At 35.7% G+C, this 18255-nt stretch overlaps 1 protein-coding gene and 1 pseudogene across 1 annotated transcript in view; both read right to left on the bottom strand.

Annotated features, from left to right (window-relative positions):
• TMEFF2 (transmembrane protein with EGF like and two follistatin like domains 2) overlaps positions 1-18255 on the bottom strand; it is a 282818-nt gene that overhangs the window by 130515 nt on the left and 134048 nt on the right. The window lies entirely within an intron of this gene.
• Positions 247-333, bottom strand: LOC120855188 (annotated as a pseudogene).

The following is an 18255-nucleotide window of genomic DNA, read 5'->3' as shown; positions in this document are numbered from 1 at the left end:
CCACCTATTAGTCCAGTTCTCTTATGAACTCACTATAATGCCTCTGTGCCTCTTATAAATTTCAAACTTATACTATTTCTTTTTTTTGATTCTTTAAATCAGAATTTCAAGCTTTAAAAAAAAATTTTTTTAATTGGAGGATAATTACAATATTATGTTGGTTTCTGCCATACATCAACTTGAATCAGTCATAGGTATACATATGCCTCCTCCCTCTTGAACTTCTCTCCCCATCCCACTCTTCTAAAAAATATGGAATTTTTCACAGGCACAAGGGTCATGCTAATCTCTTTATCATTCCAATTTTAGTATATGTGCTGCTGAAGTGAGCACACTATGTTATACTATTTCTGAAAACATGAAATATTAATGTTCAAACACAGTTATTCAATGTCATTTATTTGATTCAAAATTTCAATAAATTTTACATTCAGTGAAATGCTCATGTCTTTCAATCAATATTGAGGAACACATGCCAAGGACCAACTCAATCATTCCAGAAAGTTTGATTTTGCTGCCTTTTCAGCCATCTCTCTACCACTGTTCTGTCTTTCTATATAAGCCAATCAGTAATCTGATCTGTCACCACAGATGGACTATTTTGGAATATCACATCAAAGGAATCATACACTATGTAATTATTGTGTTCAGCTTCTACCAGTTGACATCATAGTTTTAAGATGAATTCAGGTAGTTGCCCATATCAGTAGTTTATTTCTTTTTGTTACTTGGTATTCAGTTGAGTGAATATACCACTGTTTATTTTTCCATTTTTTTGTCCAAGGACGTCTGCTTGTTTTCAGTCACTGGCTGGAAACAATAACTATTTATGAATAAAGCTGTTATAAATATTCTTGTAAAAGACATTTTGTGTACATGAGTTACTTCTCTCAGATGAATACCTCACAGTGGGATTCTGATATTCAGATAGCCACACCAGCTTTCGTTTGCTTATTGTTTCTATCATTTTTTTTTAACTTTCAACCTGTTTGTTAGCTTATGCTTAAAGTGTGTTTCCTGTAAACAACATAAAGGAGAACCTCACTTTCTAACAATTTTATTTATTGTTAATTTTGACTGTGCTGGGTATCCTTGCTGAGCGTGGACGTTCTCTAGTTGTGGTGAGTGGGTGTTCCTCTAATTGCAGTGCAGAGGCTTCTCATTGCAGTGGCTTCTCTTGTTGCAGGACACAGGCTCTACGGTGCTCACGCTTCAGTAGTTGTGGCTCATGGGCCCTACAGTTCGGGCTCAGTAGTTGTGGTGCATGGGCTTAGTTGCCCCACAGCAAGTGGAGTCTTCCTGGACTGGGAATCAAACCCATGTTCCCTGCTTTGGCAGGAGAATTCTCAACCACTGGACCACCAGAGAAATCCAGATCTCGCTTTTTTTTAATCTAGTCTGAATATTTCTGCATTTAATCAGGGTATTTAGTCCATTTACTTACTGTAATTATTAACGTGTTTGGTTTTAAATCTCCTAACTTGGTGTTTGATTCAATATTTTTTTGTTTTATTCTTGAGTTGCAGAAATTTTTAATATATTTTGAGTACAGATTTAGTCAAATACAATGTATTGGGACATATTTTCCCAGTCTATTTTCTTTAATTTTTTTTTCTTTGTAGATGTGCAGACATTTTATTTTGATGAAATTATTTTTTATTTTTATGATTTGTCTTTTCTGTGTTATTTCTAAAAAGTCTTCTATTCAAAACTCATATGATATTCTTCTGTGCTTTATTCTATTCTCTATGTGAATTAATTTTTAAACTTTATGTTTAAGTTTGTGATCTATCTAAAATTGGATTTTGCGCATGATGTGAAGCAGAGATTAAGATTCTTTGTTCTTCCCATGTGGACATGATTTTTCTCTCTTGATCTGTCAATGTGTTGAAATATATTGATTGATTTCCATAGGTTAAACCAAGCTTACATTTGAGGCTAAGTCAAACTTGATCATGGTATATAACGTTTTTGCATATACTGCTGGATTTCTTTCGCTTGTATTTTGGTGAGCATTTTTGTGTCTGTGGTTCACAAGACATGCAGGCTGTAATTTTCTTTTCTTGTATTGTTCTTGTTTTGTTTTAGTATTAGGATTAAAATGGCCTCATGATATGAGTCGGGAAGTATTCCCACTTCCTCTATTCTATGAAAGCCTTTGGGGAAGATTATTATTTCATTGTTTATATAAGAATTTTCAGGTTTCCCTCATGGCTCTGGAGAAGGAAATGGCAACTCCGGTATTCTTGCCTGAAGAATTCCATGGATGGAGGAACCTGGCAGGCTACAGCCGATGGAGTCACAAAGAGTCAGCCACAACTGAGTGACTAACACATATATATACACACACTCATAGCTCAGTTGGTAAAGAATCTGCCTGCAATACAGGAAACCCTGGTTCAGTTCCTGGGTTGGGAAGATCCGCTGGAGAAAGGATAAGACCCACTCTAGTCTGTTTTATTGCTTCCTTCTCATTTTTATTATTTTCTTTATGCTATAAACTTAGAGTTTAATTTATTTTCTAGTTTCTTAAAATGGAAGAAGTGCTTGATTTTATACCATTCTTATTTTCTAATACAGGTATTTACATCTGTACATTTTCTTCTAAAGACTATTTTCATGAAAAATATAAATTGTAATATCCTTTGAGATTTCTTCTTAGACCCATGGATTATTTAGTAGTGCATTTTTTAACCTCCAAATATTTCTGAGTTTTCAAAGGTATATTATTTTTATTTATCTTTAACTTAAATATCCAAAATTCATTGAGAATCATTTAAAATATATAAAAGAGTTGTGTGGTCTTAAGGACACAGAGAAATGTAGAAAAGAGTCACTCCAGGTCTTAAAATTAAATGAAAAATAACAAGCATAATATAGGGTTTCATTAAATTCAAAGGATTTTAGAGTTAGGTAGGAAGACTTTTAGATCTTTTTACCCAACCCCCATCCCCTCAATGCAAAATTCAATCAAATGATCAACCTGGATGAGAGTTGAAACAAAAAGTAGAATTGTGTGAGCTACAAGAATAAATTGTTTTGAAGTGCTGAAAAGTCTGAAGTACTGAAAAGAGCTCAGCCTGATTGTCCAGGCTTTGAAATAAATCTCTCTGGAGTTTGACAAGTCTATGTCTGGTGTTCAAGATGTTATATATATACTAAAAAAATCCAACCAGAGTGATTTATCCATCATGGTTAGAGAAAATATTCTGTTTAATTTAAATCCTTTGAAATTTATTTAAACTTGTTTTATGGCCCAGAATATGATCTGTCTTTTTGACTATTCCATGTGCATCTTAGGATTTGTAATCTCTTACAGGGAGTGATTTTCTATAAATATTAATTAGCTTAAGTTGATGGTCCAAATCATCCATAATTCTTTTGATTTTTTTGCTTAATTGTTCTATTACTGAGAAAGGCGTGTTAAAATCTCTACTGGTGACAGTAAAATTGTTTCCATTTCTCTTTTGTTCTTTTGTTTCATCTTATATTTAGGAGCTCTGATATTGGGTGTGTAAACATTTAATAGTCTACGTCTTCTTTAATGAGTGACTGTTTAGCATTATGAAATGCCCTCTTTTACTCTCTGGTCACTCTATTCATCTTGAAGTCTACTTTGTTCTGATATTCAGAGAAACATACCAGCTTTCTTTCACTTATTATTATCATTATTATTTTTTTTAACTTTTAATATGTTCATTCATTTATGTTTAAAGTGTGTTCCCTGTAAACAACATACAGTTGGATCTTGCTTTTCTATATAGTCTGAATACGTCTGCATTTACTCAGGGTATTTAGTCCCTTTCCTTTACTGTAATTACTGAAATGTTTGGTTTTAAGTCTACCAATGTGATGTTTGATTCATATTTAGCCAATCTTTTTGTATTCCTCTGTTCCTTTTTCTGTCTTTTTTTTTTTTTTCTGGTGAAGCAAATATTTTATGGTATTTATTTCATCTTACCTCTTCTAATAATTAGTTTGTTATATTTTTTGGTTATTGTATTGGTGTCTGCTTTAATGTTTGCAATACACAACTTTAAATTGTAATCTATTACTTCATGAACATTTTTCCAACTTTATAATTATACGTTTATCATAGTTTATCTTTTGCATTCTTATTATCATATATCATACTTTTACCTGTACTACAGCAACTCATGTTCCTTTTAAAAATTAGTTTCACTTTAAACATCCATCTTAGTCTAATTTCATAGGCAAAAAGCCAGAAATGTCAGTGCTAATGGAGACTCCTGCCTGTCATCGTTAAATGATTATTTGACTTCTGATTTACATCTCCACTTTTGAAGACCTATCTATAGTCTTACATTCCCCATGGAAGACATTATAGGCATATGGCACTTATTGTAGACTGAATTATTTTGCCTATAAAAGGACTATACATTCCTCTCCATGGCCATATGATTTGGAAGTTCCATGACATCACTCATAGGTTTATGACTTCCTTTTGTTGTTGAAGTGTCAGTAGAAGTGAGAATCTGTATGAAAGCCAACATGTGAATTTCTACTTTGTTGCTTGTCCCCTTTGCATAAAAAAGGCATATTCCAGAATAGGAGCAGTTTCTTCAACCAGTCCTTGAATGAGAAGATAAATAGAGCAAGACCAGGATTGACCATAGCCATGGGAGCAAGAATTATGCCACTCACTGATGTTATAAGCCTGAGGTTGTGAGGTCATTTGTAACCATAGCTTTACCTAGTGAAAGATGGCTAATATGACCTGAGTTAATGTTATCAATAAATTCTAAGGCAACATTTTTCATATCATTTTCCACACCTCAGATTTTGGGAGCATTACTGTACAATTTATATCTGCTTTTCAGTTCAGTTTAGTTAAGTTGCTCAGTCGTGTCCGACACTTTGTGACCCCATGAACTGCAGCACGCCAGGCCTCCCTGTCCATCACCAACTCCCAGAGTTCACTCAAACTCACGTCCATTGAGTCAGTGATGCCATCCAACCATCTCATCCTCTGTTGTCCCTTCTCCTCCTGCCTCCAATCCCTCCCAGCATCAGGGTCTTTTCCAATGAGTCAACTCTTCGCATGAGGTGGCCAAAGTACTGGAGTTTCAGCTTCAGCATCAGTCCTTCCAGTGAACACCCAGGACTGGTCTCCTTTAGGATGGACTGGTTGGATCTCCTTGCAGTCCAAGGGACTTGCAAGAGTCTTCTCCAGCGCCACAGTTCAAAAGCATCAATTCTTCGGCTCTCAGATTTCTTCACAGTTCAACTCTCACATACATATATGACCACTGGGAAAATCATAGCCTAGACTAGATGGAGCTTTGTGGGCAAATAATATCTCTTTTATCCCAGTCTATGCACTCTTCCCACTTTCTTCTCCATTTGACTCTAGTACATCACTTTGACAGATATATAATTTGTCCCACTTAAATTAGCCATAGTATACACATTAAAGCTAATAAACACAGTAAAGGAAGCCATAAACAAAACAAAAAGACAATCTACAGAATGATAGAAATTGTTTGCAAGACACTAATATCCAAAATATACAAAAACTTACACAGTTCAATAACAACAACAACAAAGGCCACGCAACCCAATCAGAAAGTCGGCAGAAGACCTAAATAGAAATGTCTCCAAAGATGACAAACAGATATCACTAACTATTAGAGAAATGCAAATCAAAACTACAATGAGTTTTATTTACCTTTACTCTGGTCAGAATGGCCATCATCAAAAAATCTACAAGTTAACAGATGCTGGAGAGGGTATGGAGAAAACAGAAATAGACCCAGAGACATAGAAAACAAACTCATGATTACCAAAGAGGTAAGGCGGGAGGGATAAATTAGAAATTTGGGACTAAGAGATATAAAAACTACTACATATAAAATAGATAAACAACAAGGACCTATTGTGTAGCACAGGGAACTATATTCAATATCTTACAATAACCGATGATCAGAAATAATCTGAAAAACAGTGTATATATATATATATATATATAACTGAATCACTTTTTGTACACCTGAAAATTGTAAATCAACTGTACTTCAGCTAAAAAAAAACAAAAACCCACAAAATACATAGTATAAATATGCATAAATAGAAACCTCCATGTGTATCAAGTCTGAAATAAAGTAAGGGGTCCCTGAAACAATCATAATGCATCAATAGAAAGAGTGAGATTTCTAAGCTTAAATATGATTCATAGATACTGGTTCTACACCCATTTAAATTATTAAAAAGTTAAAAAAAATCACACACATTTTAGGTAGGTCTTAATCTGAAGTTTTCAAAATTTAGAATGCATTTTTTCTTTGTATTTTAGAGTCAATATTAATCTAGTAGTCAGTGCTTTTTGTTTTTGTTTTTTAAATAGATGACAAAGTTATCATGCCTTGGTAGGCATGTAATTTTTCCACGTTATTTACATAGATAAAGGATTTGTCAGTGATGCCATTCAATGTTATCTGTTGTAACTAAAATTACTTTATCAAATTGTAAACAGTGATTTTTCTTTCTGAATTACTTGCATAAATTTCTATCTCATTATCACCAAAAAGCTGAACTTTTGAGTTTATCCTCCAATGAAGGAAAAATTGCTCTTAAAGAATAGAAACAAATCAAAACCCTCCATTCCATTTTTAATTTGTACAGTTTTGTCTGTTTTGCTTTTTGTATGGCAGTTTTACCTCTCACTTGCCTCTCCCACATGTAAGTTGAATTTAAATGATGGAAGCTGCTGACAGTTCCTAGAGGCTCAGACAATTCTAAGCTGTTGTTTATGAGCCATAGTCATGTTCTTTTTTACATTTTCCAACATTTCCCTAGAAACCTAAATGTCTATAAAGAAAAAAAAAGAAATACTTTCTTTTTATTCATATTGTAATGTGTTGATATTGTCATATGAATAATAAGTGCACAGTTATCATATTATTGAAATACTGAAACAAGAGGAGCAACATTTTGGTCTCCTGTTTACAGAACTAGCACAGATTAATTCTGTGTGGGTATCAGGGCCATAACACAGTAAGATGTATTCAGATTTGGGGAAGGAAATTCATTATCTTTGCTTCTTTTTAATTAAAAGAAGTACAAATCTACTGATAATTTTTAATAAGTGATTTAAATGCCAAAAAACTAAAAGAAGGTTGAAATTACACTTACACAAAATGGTTTAAAAGAACCAAGTTCATGACTGAGCAAATGTAATTTTATATTAAACACTCAAAAGAAGAGATCATTACAGAAAATCTAATTTTTCATAATTAAGCTAGTTTGCTAGAGCTTGACAAGGATTCTTTAGAAATCACATATAATTTATCTTCTCCACAACTGAAAATAATTTAAGACATTAATACAACGTTACTATGTTGAGGCATAGTTCTATTGTCATCATTTAAGTCTGACTGATTTCACTTAGCCCTGAATTAGAACTAAAGACACTCAGTTGACTAGAAAATAAAGAAAGAGAATGAAGTAAAGAAAGGAGAATGAGAGAAGGAAGGATGGAAAGAAGGAAACAAGAAATGAAGAAAGCTTATTAAGCTTATTATCAGGCATGGCAGAATTCATCAGAGCATGTCACCATGCCAGGCTTCATGAAGCTCTTATTGCATCAATCATATCATAATTACAACCAAAGATGCTTTTATTATACTCAGTATGATTAATTTGTATCATTTTATGTAAATTAATACAAATAATTAAAATTTTCCTTATTAAATGCCTCAAAGGTGTGAAATTTATATTTTATTGGTAAGTGATGAACATTGACTTGGGCTGAATGAGCTACTGTAAAGCATAGCGGGTACCAAATTCCAATTAGAGGACGTTAGGTGAGACTATGGAGAAGGCAATGGCAACCCACTCCAGTACTCTTGCCTGGAAAATCCCATGGGCGGAGGAGCCTGGTAGGCTGCAGTCCATGGGGTCATTAAGAGTCGGGCACGACTGAGCGACTTCACTTTCACTTTTCACTTTCATGCATTGGAGAAGGAAATGGCAACCCACTCCAGTGTTCTTGCCTGGAGAATCCCAGGGATGGGGGAGCTTGATGGGCTGCCATCTATGGGTCGCACAGAGTAGGACACGACTGAAGCAACGTAGCAGCAGCAGCAGCAGCAGGTGAGACTAAGAGTTAGTAAGTGGAAACAGTAAATGTACTTGGCACTTTTTTGCACAGATTTGCTGATGAGGAAAACAGAGAATCAGGCATTAGTTAGAAAAGGCCTTGGGATCAAGAAAGGGATTTTTGTAATGAAAGGAGGAAGTGGAAGCATCATTGTCAGACTGAGAACAATGATGGAACAGAAAGGAACAAATTTATGGAGAGGAGAAAGGGCCTAAGCACGAAGCAATGTCCTTAAGAAGGGATGGGTTTACACATGGGTGTAATGTTTGGTCTTAGAAATAAAAATACGTCTCCTGGCTCATGGAAGTTATCTACAGATGTAGGCAGGAGGTGACACTGAAAAGAGGAGGATTAAATAGATCTCTTCTGATTGCATTTATTGCCTGTATTGCATTTGTACTCAAAAGAAAGGTCATCAGTTGAGAGGACATGATAGGAAGAGACAAAATGTGAAATATAAGGGAGTAAATGTGAATGACATTACTTTGCCAACAAAGGTCCGTCTAGTCAAGGCTAAGGTTTTTCCAGTAGTCACGTATGGATGTGAGAGTTGGACTGTGAAGAAAGCTAAGCATCAAAGAATTGATGCTTTTGAACTGTGATATTGGAGAAGACTCTTGAGAGTCCCTTGGACTGCAAGGAGATACAACCAGTCCATTCTAAAGGAGATCAGTCCTGGGTGTTCTTTGGAAGGAATGATGCTAAAGCTGAAACTCCAGTACTTTGGCCACCTCATGTGAAGAGTTGACTCATTGGAAAAAATCCTGATGCTGGGAGGGAATGGGGGCAGGAGGAGAAGGGACAACAGAGGCTGAGATGGTTGGATGGCATCACTGACTCGATGGATGTGAGTCTGAGAGAACTCCAGGAGTTGGTGATGGACAGGGGGCCCTGGCGTGCTGCAATTCATGGGGTTGCAAAGAGTTGGACACAACTGAGTGACTGAACTGAACTGAACTGAATGTGAATGAAGAAAGACCAAGTCTTCGTAAATCATTTTTAACACTCATTTGTGTTTAACTCTTCGAAATAGTAAATCTCTGATGAACAAAGATATAGCTTTATTAACTTACACTTCTGTATGTCATTGGTACATGACTTTTGGTATTGATAACTTAAAGACATTTTGTGACACAGAAAGTTTCATTTGAATCATCAGATAAAGACTAGATTGTCAATACAGTCAACTTTAATTTGCTTAATATTTGTTTCAGTAGAGGGACTCTACAATCTAGTAGCAACCTATCTGTCATGTTTCTTTCCTATTTTCCCATTCTATCACCACAGTACTAGCTCAGATCCTCATCATACTTGCCTAAACTTCTAACTACCTGATCTCTGAACTTGCAAACTTGCCTCTCTTAAATATATTTCCCATGTATTGTATTAAAATGAAAATCTTACATGCCATTTAAAGTTGAAAATGATATGAAGTCATCTAAAGGCAGTTATGTGATAGACAAAATTTAGGCCTAATGCTATGAGAGCTGGATTTGGTTTACCCAAGTTCCTTCTTGATCCCCAGATTTCTTGCTCATAAAATGAGATGCCTGCCCTGCTTAGCTCACAGGTGGTGGTGAGAAGGTGTGAAAATGCTTTGCACCCTCTAAGTTGCTCTGCCACCCTAAGGTGTTAATACTAAAAAAGTGTTAAAGTTGAAGTTAAGTCATTGTTTATCCCAAGTAAGAAGGTTCTTTGAAGGAAGTTCAAGCCTGGGCATCACAAACATGAATTTTTGGCTCTTGTGAGTGGCCTTACAGTGATACTGTAAGGGAGTAGGAAAATATGAATCATAAAACAATGTAACAAAATAGAGGAATAAAAATATTGAGAGACTTGTAGAAAAAGTTCTGTACCAAAACATCCTCATTTGGTTTCTCAAATAATAGGGTAAAAGGATTGAGGGGGGAGCAGGTAAGAAGTGGATGAGAAGTCTCAGAAACATAGCCTCAGAAATTGCTCGAGGAGCTCTGGGCTCTGTTCATCTTAAAACAAAGAAAGCACTAAAATGATCATTTCTTTATTATTGTTGAAGATAGAATAAAATAAGAACTTTACGTTTTACTTTTCGACCTGCCTGTTATGGGCATCGGCTTTCACTGTAAAGCCTGAAAAACATATTCATCTAAGTCTAATTTCTAAGTCTAAATGAGACTTAAGAATAAAATTTATAAAGATCAAGGCTTGTTTAAATATATAACTTATTGATATAAATATGCCAATTAAATAAAAGAGCAGCAGTAATAATGAAGCCAATTTTAAGAGGTCAAGGCATTTCATAGAATTGGTACTTATAGCAATATTTTTTTCTGAATTGTCTATAACATTTCCAGCCTATTTTTGCTATTAAAGGTCCAGTCCCTAGTTTTTGGACTTACAATAGCCAAAATAATGGGAAGAATGTCAGGGCTGGGATTCAGTGTTGATGCTTAGTTTCAATCTTGAGTTGCATATAGCTACACTCCCTTTTCCACCCCTGCTTGTTTTATATTGAGAGACCCCTGCTTTATCTCTCCAAGTGCCCTCTGCCTATTGGCTCTGGTTGGTGGAATTCAGTGACTCTTGTGATTTCCTTTTCCAGTCTACAGCTGTCTCTCTAGCTCTGGTTTCAAATCTGTAACATATGGCCTGTTTCCTAGCACTCTTGAAGACCTTTCTTTTGATGCTCCATCTCAGAATCAGCCCCACTAGCAGTCATGCCAGGAAGGCCCTACTACACTCAGGTGCACTGAAAAAGCACGTTCACCTACCTTATTTTGAATTAACATAAGCAAAAGAAAGCAATGAAAAATGTATAGTTAAAAGTAAGAATAAAAAGGTCAAAATGATCCAACCTGAAGTATAAAAGAAGACATGAACATCTTCCATAAAATGGAAAAAAAGAAAAGACAAAACCAAACCCAACCCACAAAATGGCCTAAGAAAGCTGAAGTGCTGGAATAGGTTAGAAATTGACTTCAATCTAATCAATATGACTTCTTACAGAACCATGAACTCAATCTAAAACTGTAAAGTGGAAAGAATGAATAATTATGAAAAAGACATCTAGATTTTTTAAAATTGTATGAGATTTTAGAGAAATGTTTATCACCATTAGATCGCCAAGGATATCCAGAAATAAATGGAAGGACATAAATTTTTAAAAATTAATAATGCTTTATTTGGAATCTCATAATGAGACCAATTTCCTAAACTCTGAGTTTTTAAACTCAAATCACTTTTATTTACAGTTTCATCAAGATTCATGGACCTTTCATTTTTTAACATCTTACACCTGAATTGTAAGATCCATGGACCTTTCATTTTTAAACACCCTACACCTGAATTGTAAGATAATTGGAAATATATTAATTTCCTTGTTCTTGGAAATTTGAGGAAAAGTTTCTTCAAGTTTTTGGTAAATTTGTTGGTCAGGCTAAAACATAAAAAAATAAGGCTTAACAGGGACTACAGCCTATTCTTCTTAATGTTTATTTTAAAAAAAATACACTGTTGAAGGACATACATGCTAAAATTCTCAAGCATAAAAGTATGAGTCAATTTTGTGAATAAGTAAAAACATATTGATGAATGTAATAAATCCAAGAAAGAAACATTTTAAAAGATCAAAACATTTGTATTATTTATAACATTGTGGATTTAATTTATGGAATTAATAACAAAATCAAAATCATACTTTTGTAAAGCATTGCTGTTGTTCATTTAATTGAGTCAATGAAGTATATCAAGTGACTATGAAATATTGGTCAACAAGCAAACTTGAATGACACTTTAAAAACACAAGTTTTATTTAGTTCAAAGTTTCCCTATACCTTCAGGATAAAAATCCACGGTCTTTATCATTGTTTTCACAGTCTTTCATGATTTGCCCCCATCCTATCTCTCCACCTTCATCTCTAGCACCCCTGGCATGCTCCTTTATGTTGATAGCTACTTTTCATTTTTCTGAGCATTACATGTGCTGTTACCACTGTCTAGAATGGCATGTCTATGGCTAATTCTGATTCCAATTTGAAGATTCTGCTGTAGCATCACACCATTTAGGAAGGCGTCCTGATCTTTCACCCTCTTCCTTCATTCTTGGGCTGTGTTGGGCCCTTGGTCCGTGTCCCACATGTTTTCAGAAGTCTCGTATCATAGAGGTTGTATATAGAGGTTTCCTGATTCTTCCACTGTCCTGAGAATTCTTCAGTGTCAACTCATGTGTCTCATTTGCTTTGATATTCATTCTTAGCCCAGTGCTTCAGAGATGACAGAAATTAATGGTCAGAGAGGGGAATTTCAGAATTCCAGATCTTTGTATTGTTGTAGTTCTAGGTAATAACAATGTGTGACTACCTTTCTAGACGGCTAAACTGAAGTTAGGAGACTGGGGAATCATGGGGTCAGTTTGGAGAAGAAGTATCAGATACACCTTTGGTAACTATTAATGTTGGGCATTAAAATGCTCATGCACAGGGCAAGATTGCATTTTTTTGGATGGCGTGTGGTTGAACAGGCTATGTAACTAGTTCTGGCTAATAAGTTGCTGAATGTAAGTGTCATGAGTCGGTTCAGACTAGAGGATTTAACTGTTGGTTAGTGACCTTCCCTACTACTGAAGGGTACCTAAGTTGTGCAGGAAAGGGAGCCAAAAAAGGAGGCTATCACATAAGCATAGTAAACAGTGGTCAGACGCAGCATACAATTTTGAGAAAGTACTGGCAAGGTTTACTGGTAAATTGGGTGCAGGTAGAAAATCAATGCTTAAGATAGCTGCTTCATGTGTCCAGGTCCCTGTATGACTGCAGTAGGCAGAGCCAGCTGCCCCCAAATAGCATCTCGCACAGCCAACCAACAGTGAACATGCAGTAAATATGAGAAATGAACCTGGATCCTTTGAAGTCACTAAGTTTGGGGGATATTTGTTACTATTACAACCTTGCATAACCTACCATAACTGGAATATGTCAGGGAATGTGGTTAAGAGGCATGGATGCAATCTGTTTATTGCTGGAACTCACCAGCAACTCCCAAGTACCCAACTACTGATGGCTACCCTGGAATAGAATATATGAAAATAAACCAGGTGCTGAATCATTGAGAAAAAATGGCAGTAATAGGGAGTTCAGCAGCTTATACCAAAAGTATGGGGAAAAGATGGTATCAGCAAATAGCCTGATTTTGATTAAGAGGCAGTTTATTGAATGACAGTGCCAGGCTGCCCTGACGGTAGTCTGAAAATGACAGTATGAAGCCAAAAATGTATGGTCTAATGTGGGAAAGTAGAGCTGCAATAGATATGGTTTGAAGGAGTGTTACTCTGTCACTAGGAAGACAAGAGAAAATTACTGAAACCTTTAAGAGAATTTAATCTTAGTCTTTCACTAGATACTAAAGTTAATATTGGTAATAACTATCAAAAACTGTAAGAATATACTAAGTTCTTGTATCCTTAAATAGACTTAATTTTACTTTCTCAGAGCATATCGGTACAATTTTCCAGTAATTATTGGTATTTTAAAATGCATGCTTTTCATGCCTTAAAGCCCCTTGATGTGAAGGTCAGATTGTGACTGATTCAGGGTATCCCTAAATGGAAGAACATATTTTTTCCTATCTCAGAACACATTCTACTTCCTGCCCCGCCAATTCATACCCACACAACATTCTGTACTGTTACTTTCAATTTTCCCCAGTGCCACTTAGATTTTTTCATGCATATTTGTATTTTTAGATCAGATAAAATGAATAGAAGGCTCTTTCCTTGAAAAACATGTAGTGTGATTCAAAGAAAATGTTAATGAAAAGAAATACTTAAAGTTTTGTGAAATATTGATATGTAGCCACTAATTTTGTCTCTACAATCAATTGCTTTTTTTTCTGTGTATCTCAAGCACCGTTCTTATGGAATTATATAGCTGTACAAGCACTAGGATCGACAGAATTTTTAAATGGAGGAGAAGGGGGTGGGGAAACAAGGCACTAAACACCATTTCTTTCAAAATACTCCTAAATTTGGAGGTAGTACGTAAGGACAAATCCTGTCTTTACTGCATCGTATTCATTTTTGAGGAAAAAAACACCTCCATACAGAACTACTTTCCATCAGCACAAATACAGGTATCAAAATGAAGAGGACTTTTGCTGGGTTGTTAAATTCCTTAGAAACGGGCTGTCTTTCATGACAACGGTCTCCTTCCTCTTCTGTTCTCACACAGCTTGACAAGCAGGTCACAGAGAAAGGTTGTTAATTACATTCCTTTGCCTAAAAGGGATTTGGAAAAAAAAAATGTACCTTAGCTTTACTCTCAAGAGGGTCAGATGGCTGAGGCAGTGATTTGTTTGTGTACAGATGGGCTAGTGCAAAGGAATGGAAAAAATACTCGGGTGAAGAATTTTCAAATGGGAGGATGCGTTTTAAAGACAGCTTCTATTATACGCCAACTACATCTGGTGGAGTCACAGGGCAAGGTGAATATACTGTAAACAATGAAGTCTCCTGAGGGAAAAACTGTTGCATATTGAGAGAGAACTGTGGATGGGACAGCCAAGAGTGTCACTTGTATAGTATATGTTTTTGAAAGCAGGTTTCACATCAGTTTTAGTGTAACTGGGAAGGATTTCAACTTTTTTTTTTTTTTACAAATTACTTGGACTTAACTCCTACTAAAAAAACCCATGACTCTTCATATATGATCAGTAGATACATTAAATTAGAAATAAAATTCAGTTCAACAACTTCAATAAAATTGAGAAGCCAGTTGCATTCTCAGTGCATAGCAAGGTACATTAAAAAACCTACTAGTTTGTTTAGTGTCTCTGTTAAATGATACAATATCCATATCTATAATTACTCCAGAGATCAAATTAAGTACATTCCTCATTTGTTCGTTTGTCTCTAAGGAAGATACAGGAAAACAAATGCTAATTAAAAGATTAATGGACTTCTCAATGTATAATACATTTAGCCACTCCTTTGAACTCTGAGACACAAAATATAAAAATCATATGAAAATAAGGTGTTGGCTCACATATTTTTGATAAATTTCATGCAGTTTCAAGGTCCTTGTCAATATGGATTTGATTTAAGGCTGTGCATCTTTTCTGGATATTCCCATAACTATCCAGATAGAAACATCATACATAAAAAGGTTCCTTATTCCAGAACAGATAAAACTCCCAGTGCTAAAAGAAGATTTAGGTATCTCTGAAGGTTTCTTATCACCCAGCAACATAACTCTCTGATGGTTCAGTGCCTGAAAGGGTCGTCTGAGATCACTCATCAAATAAATCAAACAGTTGGCTGGTGAAAAGAGGGGGAGCCTATAGTAATCTCATGTCTTTGCTTTCAGACATCAAATCTTTTTTTTCTAATAAGCCAGTAGAGAAGTTAATGTCACTTGGTGTAGCATATGCAAACCTGAGTCTCAACTTGTTTTTAGTTTCTGCTACTAGTTCTGAGAATGTTTAACTTGCCCAAGAAGAGATTATATTTAATTTTAACATGTTAAATCACAAATCCCCAAACCTTGAAATGCTGAAGACAAGGTGGCTGTAAGAAATCTGGAAGTGTCCTGGGTTTTATCTCTAAATTTCTTTGAGGAATTTTATTGCAACATAGAAATCCACTTAGGTGGGGCGATCTTTAAATATTCATCGACATGATGATGCAACTAGATTTATTTTATATATTTTGGTTAATATTTTATGAAAAACTCTATTTTATACTTTGCAAAAAAATGTCTTTTAAAAATTAGATATCAAATGCTTTAGAACTGTGTGGTCCAATATAGTAGCCAGTAGCTACTTTCAGTTATATAAATTTACCTTGCTGCTGCTGCTGCTGCTAAGTCGCTTCAGTCATGTCCGACTCTGTGCGACCCCAGAGACAGCAGCCTACCAGGCTCCCCCAGATCCAGTTTCTCAGTTGCACTAGCGACAGTTCAAGAAATTCAAAGAAACACACGGCGAGTGATTACTGTATGGACAGGGAGAATACAGAACATTTTCCTCCGGATGGAACGTTCTATTGGATAGCAGTGCTCTAGACAGCTATAATTCAAGAACGGCATATGATAGTATTCATGAATCGATCTTCCCAATTCAGTACTTTTGTTTTCAGTTCAGTTCAGTTCAGTCGCTCAGTCATGTCTGACTCTTTGCAACCCCATGGACTGCAGCACGCCAGGCTTCCCTGTCCATCACCAACTCCCTGAGTTGCTCAAACTTATATCCATTTAATCAGCGATGCCATCCAACCATCTCATTCTCTGTCATCCCCTTCTTTAATGCCTTCAATCTTTCCCAGCTTCACGGTCTTTTCCAGTGAGTCGGCTCTTCTCATCAGGAGGCCAAAATATTGGAGCTTCAGCATCAGTCCTTCCAATGAATATTCAGGACTGATTTCCTTTAGGATTGACTGGTTTGATCTCCTTGCTGTCCAAGAGACTCTCACGAGTCTACTTTTGTTTTAGAGTCTTCCAGCTTACAAAACTAAGATATGGCATGACTCTCATTTTCATCTTCCAATGAAAATGGAGAGACTGTCTTACCATGATCCCTGCATGTATGATATGATGATGTGTGTCACTTTTGTAGATAATGTCCCTTGATTATAAATAAACCAAACAGAAATTTTTAATTAATAAAACTTTGTATCCTTACTCTATCTCAAGTGCTCAAAACATAGCTATCTTCTAATTTATTCGCTAAACATTTTGATAATGAGAACCAGTGTTACTGTGTTTGAAGCTCAACAGATTTGATGAACAAAAGAAGGCACAATAGAGTAAATGTGCTTTTAATGAACATTTTCTGTTCCTCTGTCCAAAACTTTAGCTACCAGTTGTATTTATAGTTTGGATTAGCATGCCTACCTCATATATTGCGATTAGTTATGGTGTCTAGAAAACAACAGCAATATATACATACCGCTTAGCATATATCATTGCAAAAATGTTAACATAGGAGTCTTGAGCAGTATATTATTGGTAATGGAACAGACTTGGTTTTTGGTGCCTAAAAATTTCTTACTGAAGAATTATCTTCTCAAATGACAGCAGCAGGCCTCTCATTACTAGCAGTTTGAGGAGGGAGATTAAAGCAAACTGAAGGCATAGTGAGACTTAATTCCCTGTTCACATCTAGAAGCAGTGATAAGCTGGGCATCTGCCATTACCCTGATATTTTGGAGATAAATGGGTATCTGAATAAATAGAAGCCTTTAGTTTCTGCAGCTGTCACTAACATATTTCACCCTAATTGCAAAATATTTATTTTAAACTCTAAAATACACATTGAGGAAGCTAACCTCAGCTGGTGAAAAGGAGATTTCAACTGCTAACTTTTCCATAGTAAATCAAATAGTCTGGGAGATATTAAGGATGCCATTTTGTTCTTCATACATTTGACTTTGTATTCTGTACATGAGGAAGGAAGGAAAGATGGGAGGAACTACCTCTACGGTTTCTCTGTGGCTATGAATGTTTTGGTTCACTAGCTGTTTTATTTTGCTCTATGCCCTAGTACCCATGTATTAATTGGCACATGGCAAGGCATTTAAGAAATATCTGTTGAATCAGAAAAAGAATAAATCTTAGCAGAGACACAAAAAGGGTAATTTTTAAAGTTACTATTCATGTGTAAATTATAACATTTCTTTATCACAATATTGTTATGTTGTTTTAGTCACTAAGTCACGTCTGACTCTTTTTGCAACCCAGTGCGCTGTAGCTGGCCAGGCTCCTCTGTCCAGGGGATTTCCCAGGCAAGAATGTTGGAGTGGCTTGCCATTTCCTTCTCCAGGGGATCTTCCCAAACCAAGAATCAAACCTGTGCCTCCTGTATTGGCAGGTGGATTCTTTACTACTGAGCCACCAGGGAAGCCCTTTCTGATAAAATGAGAGAGAGAAAGAGAATCAGGGAGATATGAAAGGAAAGGAAGGTGGGAGAAACAGTAATACGTATTAGCTCCTCACATATAGTAAAGCAGTATACTGTTTCTCCTACCCTCCCTTCTTTCCACCTCTCCCCAGTTCTCTTTTTCTCTATCCTTTTATTAGAAAGGTTTAGATTAACCAAGCCTATGGGAGTCTGCATCACCACAATTTCTTCTTTAAATGTTGGCTTTAAAAATATAATAACATTACGGAATG

The sequence above is a fragment of the Oryx dammah genome, unplaced genomic scaffold, assembly GCF_014754425.2.
Source record: "Oryx dammah isolate SB20612 unplaced genomic scaffold, SCBI_Odam_1.1 HiC_scaffold_27, whole genome shotgun sequence".
In the NCBI taxonomy this organism is placed as follows: domain Eukaryota; kingdom Metazoa; phylum Chordata; class Mammalia; order Artiodactyla; family Bovidae; genus Oryx; species Oryx dammah.
Note: the sequence above shows the minus strand (reverse complement) of the source record. Positions and strands in the feature narration are given on the sequence as shown.